The 7,211-nt window shown below is 38.2% G+C and overlaps 2 non-coding genes across 2 annotated transcripts; both read right to left on the bottom strand.

The window, feature by feature from the left end:
• Positions 1–768: 768 nt before the first annotated feature.
• Positions 769–875, bottom strand: LOC115944072 (U6 spliceosomal RNA). Its single transcript, XR_004078654.1, has one exon. It is a non-coding gene; the product is annotated as a U6 spliceosomal RNA (small nuclear RNA).
• Positions 876–6,431: 5,556 nt separating this feature from the next.
• LOC115944073 (U6 spliceosomal RNA) lies at positions 6,432–6,534 on the bottom strand. The gene has a single exon (XR_004078655.1). It is a non-coding gene; the product is annotated as a U6 spliceosomal RNA (small nuclear RNA).
• Positions 6,535–7,211: the final 677 nt, after the last annotated feature.

Raw genomic sequence — 7,211 nt, 5'->3', positions numbered from 1 at the left:
GTCGTGGACATCTTTGAGGGGAGCCATTATTCTGTCTACCATAGAATGTTATGTTTTTATTCTTTATTTTTGTTTATATATTTTGTATTTTTATATAATGTGGATGTATTACTTAAAATATATTAGTTAAAAGTAGAAAAATGTTATAGTTTAATATCAGGTGATATGAAATGTGGTTATTTATAAACTTTAATTTGGCTCCGTGTGAAGTTTGAGCTTCACGTTCAGTTATTTTCTCACTTTGTATTTATACTAAATCAGAAAATTCAAATTCACAAACATCGCCAGAAATGGCAGCAAGTGTTTGGTAACTGGGTCAGAGACTTTTGTAGGTTGGATTGAACAAGAATCCATAAATTGAGAAGTAATTTCTTCCATTGAGTGTTGCCTCCAGACGCTAAGTGGATGAAATATCAAACTCAAATTCTGCAAGGATGAATGTTTCACCTTAGGAGACTATCACTAGGGGCAGTACCGTCCAAGGGTATGCTTTGAAAACACGTGGGGTTACTATGGTTGTTGCAGTGATTGACGGGAACCCCCTGGCTGGGGATTAGTTAGTTGGGCAGAAGCCAAGAATGTCATATGTCCTTCAATGCATGTGCCTTTCTTACGAGGATAAATTTTCCTACATCTTATGTAATTTTCAAACATCCCCCTAGGCATTCATGTGTATGAAAAACTTATTTATAATCATCTGAACCTGAACCTGACCTCATTTTGCATGTAAACTCAATGTACTTTTTTCTCTTTCTAAAATTTATTTTTAAAAATATGGGATGCTTTTTACAAATTTTCATGTCATTCTAGTGCAGGGACCATGCTTATCTTCTCTGTATAATTCCAATTTTAGTATATTGCTGCTGAAGTGAGCATAACTCAAAGTATTTTTTGCATGGTTTTAATATCCTGGAATTTTCCAGGAACGGAACTACTGTGTAAATTGAAAGGAGCGTGTGTTGTTTTGTTTGGAACTTTCCCAAGAATGGCTTAATGTTTTAGAAAATCATGCCAGTGACATCAATGCCATTTATGGGCTGTGCTAGATATCTTCCATTTGCCCTTCCAGATTCACTCCACCCTCTCTACCTGCTCTGTGTCATGGGAGGGGGCAGTATCAATAGGTTTCTTTGCACTCCTGCTTCTGGATAGGTTCACTCAATGAAAAGCATGGGCAAGAAATCTGGAAGTTGAAAGGAGAGTGAGGTGTGCCACTTGAAATGACCATAGGAAGTGAGTGTCGTCTGATCCATGGAAACCCTAAAATAGGATGTGACAACAGTATTCCAGTAGAAAATGGTAACGCTGTATATACATGATTGAGTCCAAGCTGTCAGAAGGCACAAGTGAAGTGCATGAGGCGATGTTTTAAACTCCCATGGTACTTGCTTCTACTGATTTACTTCTCCCCTAACCCACATTTATGACTTCGCAGAGAGTTCTCTATGACTGGTTAACAGAGAAAAAGCACAGGCCTGGTTTACACACGGTTTGCTGGCACCAGCTTAAAAATGGATGCATTCTAGCCCCTGAAAGACGGTGGTGAAGGAAAATATTCCTGGGAGCAAAACTTTGGGCAGGACCTCTTATTGTCCGCTTCATGTGGAAGGATAGATAGCCTGCTTTCTCTCTGGGCATGCTATTGTTGGAAGATGGGATGAGGTGATATCTCCTTCTCAACAAATTAGAGGCTTGCTCTAGAAGATGTGAATTCCCCCAAGGCCAGTATTCCTCAGCTGCAATGCAAAAGTACATGATATACACAATGTGTCCACTGGGCCCCTCGGCATGGCCCCTGTGGGACTTGGGGAGTGGGGAACCCATACAAATATGCTGATGATGCTCAGACTGCTTACCATGCTGCTGGCATCCAGTAAATGAAAACAGGCTACTTCATTAGCTTGTAAGTAGGAGAAAAATCTCAAACCCCGATGAATATTTATTAGACACTTTGCAGTTAGTTTTATAAGCCTTTTCGATAGGTGTGTGACTTGTACCTGATTTTGCATTGAGGGGTACAACTCAGAATTGTTCCTCTGTAGTTTGGGTCCCTTAGGGAAAATTTTTGCCACTTTTATGTTTGAATGACTTATTTTTTGTTTTGTTCAGGCATACTCCACTGACAGAGGTGTCACTGCACATCTGTTGGAAAAAACAGGTAAGTTTTAATGACTTCATGAAATTATTTGAAAAGTTTTGTGGCAACAGTACTAAGGACTAGAGGTAAATGGGTTGCCAGTATAATAAATCAGAAATTCAGATGTTGTCAGTTTTTGCTGTTCACACTGTAGGATGGGTAACATTCCATGGTAATATTCCAATTGTTTATAGTTCTATTTTGCCCTTTTCCTTTCCATAGTAAGTTTTAATCTTCTGAGATCTGTCTTTATTTCTTTCGGTTCTAAATAATGGAATTTTAGCATTTGGTCTGGGAAACCACAGGCTGTCCTAACTGCCAGTATAAGAAATCCCAGCAACAGAATAAGATGATTTTCTGGTTTCTTAATATGTCCTTGAAAATGTTATTACTAACAAAGGGGTATTGTAAGACATCTGGAACTCAAAACTTCTGGCTTGTTCTGTGAACGTAACTTTGGCCTTAAAAAGCCTGTAATTCTTTTTGTTTGTATTACTTAATAATGTGTTTCCCTGGTAATGATATTTAAATTGCCATCTCCATGTCCTAAAAGCTATGAATACCTATGAGTTTTCTTTAATAGCTAAGGAAAATTTATGTGCACACACAAACTTGTATGCAAATGTTTATAGCAGCTTTATTCATCAGAAACTACCAGATGTCCTTCAACATGTGAATGGATAACAAACTGGCACATGCATACAGTGGAGTACTAGTCAGTGATAAGAAGGAAAGATCTACTGATTCACTTGACATGAATGAATCTTATTTCTTAGTGGTACAATATATATAACATAAACATGGATGAATTGTAAATACATTTTGCCAAGTGAAGGAAGCCAGATTCTAAGACCCCGAAGTATTGTATAGTGCCATTCATAAGACATTGTGCAAAAGGCAAAACTATAGGGAGATGTATTAGTTTCCCACTGCTGCTATAAAAAGTTACCACAAACTTGGTTGCTTACAACCACACAAATTTAGTCTCTTACAGTTCTGGAAGCCTGAAGTAAAAAATCAGTTTCACTCTAAAACTAATGATGTAATGTATGGGGATTAACATAACAATAAAAAAATTTCAAAAAAAAATCAGTTTCACTAGGCTAAAGTCAAGGGGCTGTAGGACTGGTTCCTTCTGGAGGCTCCAAGAGAGGATTCATTTCCATAACTTTTCTGCCTTCTGGAGGCTGCCTGTATTACATAGCTTGTGACTCCTTCCTCACCTCACTCCAACCTCTTGTTTCCACCCTCATGTCTCCTACTACCTCCTTTGACTGTCTTGCTGCTCTCCTTTAAGGACCTTTGTAATTACATTTAGGACTCACCTGGATAATCCAGGATAATCTCCCCATGGCGAAATTCTTAATCACATCTGCAAAGTCTCTTTTACCATGTGATGTAACATTCACAGGTTGGAGGGATTAGGACTTGCATATTTTTTCAGGTCATTATTCAGTCTACCACAGGATGGAAAGCAGAGCAGTGGTTGCCAGGGATTGTGGGAGAGGGAAAGGTTGAGTATATAATGGGCTGTACAAGGGTGGGGTAGATATATATGACTCTACAGTTGCCAAAAACCCATAGAATGGGGGCGCCTGGGTGGCTCAGTGGTTGGGCATCTTCCTTCGGCTCGGGTCATGGTCCCAGGGTGCTGGGGTCGAGCCCTGCATTGGGCTCCCTGCTCAGCGGGAAGCCTGCTTCTCCCTCTTCCACTCCCCCTGCTTGTGTTCCCTCTCTTGCTGTGTCTCTCTCTGTCAAATAAATAAATAAAATCTTTTTTAAAAACCCCATAGAATGTTACACCACCAAGAATGAACTTTATTGTTCGCAAATTTTTAAAAATCCATCTGATTGTCAGTGATCCTGGGATGGAATGCAGCATGTGACAAAAGAATCTAATGGTATTAAAACTGTATGGTATAACTTTGCTGAAGAGGGTAGGGGGGAATGTTAAGTAACTTTGAAAAACTGCTTTTAAGTTTATGGACACAGAGAATAGATTGGTGGTTGCCAGAGGAGAGGGGTGAGGTGTGGGCAAAATGGATGAAGGGAGTCAAAAGGTGCAAACTTCCGGGTGCCTGGGTGGCTCATTTGGTTAAAGCATCTGCCTTCGGCTCGGGTCATGATCTCGAGGCCCTGAGATCAGGCCCTGCGTCGGGCTCCCTGGTCAGCGGGGAGCCTACTTCACCTTTCCCTCTGCCATTCCCCCACTTGTGCTCTCTCTCTTTCAAATAAATAAAATATTTTTTTAAAAAGGTGCAAACTTCCTAAGTCATGGGCATGTAATGTACAGCATGGTGACTATAGTTAATATTACTATATTGCATATTTGAATGTTGCTAAGAGAGGAAGTCTTTAAAGTTCTCATTACAAGAAATGTGTATATGGTGGCAGATGTTAACTGGACTTAATGGGGTGATCATTTTGCAGTATATACAAATATTGAATCATTATGTTGTACAGCTGTAACTAATAAAATGTATGTCAATTATACTTCAATTTAAAAAAAAGAAAAACTGGTGTTTTGACTCGATATTATAAGGCTAACAATAAAAAGAACTGTACATAAATGTACTCTAGTTGGTAGATACATACAGAAATATAGATATGTACATATAGATATGTACATAGATACGTACTAGGGTAGTATACTTAGATATATTTTCTGGCTCTGGTTTCTGAAATGTTCTAGAAGCAGTGCTACCCCAGCAGCAATGAGCACACCTAGCACCCAGATCTTTGTTCCTAAATACCATTCTCCAATAAACGGAACCAGTGCTCCTTAAAGAAATGGCTGATTCGAGGCTTGGGCAGGGAAGATATGAGTACAGAACATCACTAGGACCAGAAGAAGAGGACAATAGGAGCCTGCACCTGGCCTCTCCAGACCCCTGCTATGAATCATACACTGTGATGTATATTCTGACTTTTGTGCTGTTGCTATAGCATGTCCTTTCCCTATAATAAACTGTACATTTGTAAGCCATGTCATTTTGGGTCCTGTGAGTCTTCTTTAGGATTTGAACCCTGCTTACATGCCACTGTTAGTACAGCTATATACTCAGTTTTTGTAAATGCTACATGACACTAGGAAAAAAAACCAGTATATTATCTAGTATTCAATACATGTTTCTTTCCAGGAAGCTATTAAACAACACTTATTAATCGTATTATTAAGTGATATTCTATCCTTCTTCATATTTTGGCTTTATAAATTCCAGTGTCATTTTTTAAATGTCAAATTGTACTAATGTAAGTATTTTCATCTTTGATTTCTCTTCATTTGCATTTCTTTTATATTTCCCCGTCCTTTACATTAATCTTTTTGTTTCATTTTGTTTCATTTAAATAACATAAAATAGAATTCTTAATCCAATTTGTGAATCCTAATTTTTATTTATTTTTGTCTTTTTTTTTTAAGTAATCTCTACAACCCATGTGGGGCTTGAACTTACAACCCTGAGATCAAGAGTCACATGCTCTACCAACTGAGCCAGCCAGGGACCCCTGTGAATCTTGTTTTCTTTTTGAATCTTAATTTTTAATAGGGGGTAGATTCCAATATATTTATTATGATGACTAATACATTTTTTATTATTCATGTCATATTTTTATGCTATCTTTTTTAAAAAAAGATTTATTTATTTGAGAGAAAAAGAGAGCGTGAGCAGGAGGGGCAGAGAGAATCTCAAGCAGACTCCATGCTGAGCACGAAGCCAACTCGGAGCTCGATCTCATGACTCTGAGATCACCACCTGAGCCAAAACCAAGAGTCAGATGCTTAACTGGCTGTGCCACCCAGGCATCCCTTTTTATTCTATGTTTAATGTTTCCTTATTTTTTAAATTTGTTTTATGATTTTTTAATCTCTTTTTCCCTTTTGAGTGTTTGCTTTTATCTTCATTTCTTTGGAAGCCATATATACTCCTTTTGGTACTGGTAAGTGTGACCTTTCTGTTTTTCAAAAGCATTCTGTGGGTAATGTATACAGTATGTATGTATGTATGTATGTATGTATTATTTTAATTCCAGTGTAGTTAACATAGTGTTATATTAGTTTCAGGTGTACAATATAGTGATTCAACAATTCTGTACATTACTGAGTACTCATCAAGATAAGTGTACTCTTAATCCCCTTCACCTATTTTACCCATCTCCCCACCCACCTCCCCTCTAGTAACCATCAGTGTGTTCTCTGTAGTTAAAAGGCTGTTTTTCTGCCTTGTCTCTTTTTTTTCCTTGTTCATTTGTTTCGTTTCTTAAGTTTTACACATGAGTGAAATCTATGGTATGTAAAAATATGGAACGCTTCACAAATCTGTGTGTCATCCTTGCACAGGGACCATGCTAATCTCTGTATCATTCCAATTTCAGTATTTGTAACTGCCGAAGCAAGTAGAATGTACACAGTATTTTAACAGCAAGAAAGCTGTCAACAACTGTTAGGATCATGTCAAAAGGACTTAGGAGCCAACCTAAAGAAGTTTTCCCTAGTCACAGTTGGGATAATTTGAGCATCAATAGGATAATTGCAGTGGATTGAAACGCATGGAATATGTTTGAATCATGAGTTTATAGTACTATCAAACAAACTTATTTTTCACCTTTAAAAAAAAAAACTTGAAGTATGGACTTCCAAAATGGTGGGGTGAGGTCGGTAGACAGTTTTCCCAGTGAAACAACCATTTAACTGGTGAAAATTATTTTAAAAACCCAACCATTTAAAGTCTCTGGGGGCACCTGGGTGGCTCAGTTGGTTAAGCGACTGCCTTCGGCTCAGGTCATGATCCTGGAGTCCCGGGATAGAGTCCCGCATCGGGCTCCCTGCTCAGCGGGGAGTCTGCTTCTCCCTCTGACCCTCCCCCTTCTCATGCTCTATCTCATTCTCTCTCTCAAATAAATAAATAAAATCTTTTAAAAAAATTTAAAAAAATAATAAAGTCTCTGGAATTGTCCTAAGAACATACAGCAAATAGAGAAACATTTATCCAAGAAAATCTACTGGTAAACCTTAGTAAGAGTAATGAACTTGTTACTTAAATGGGAGTCTGTGACATTTGAGCCACAAACTGCT

This window comes from Leptonychotes weddellii, chromosome X (assembly GCF_054177405.1).
Source record: "Leptonychotes weddellii isolate Sample4059 chromosome X, ASM5417740v2, whole genome shotgun sequence".
NCBI classification, from domain to species: Eukaryota; Metazoa; Chordata; class Mammalia; order Carnivora; family Phocidae; genus Leptonychotes; species Leptonychotes weddellii.
This window is presented reverse-complemented; position numbering and strand designations above follow the sequence as displayed.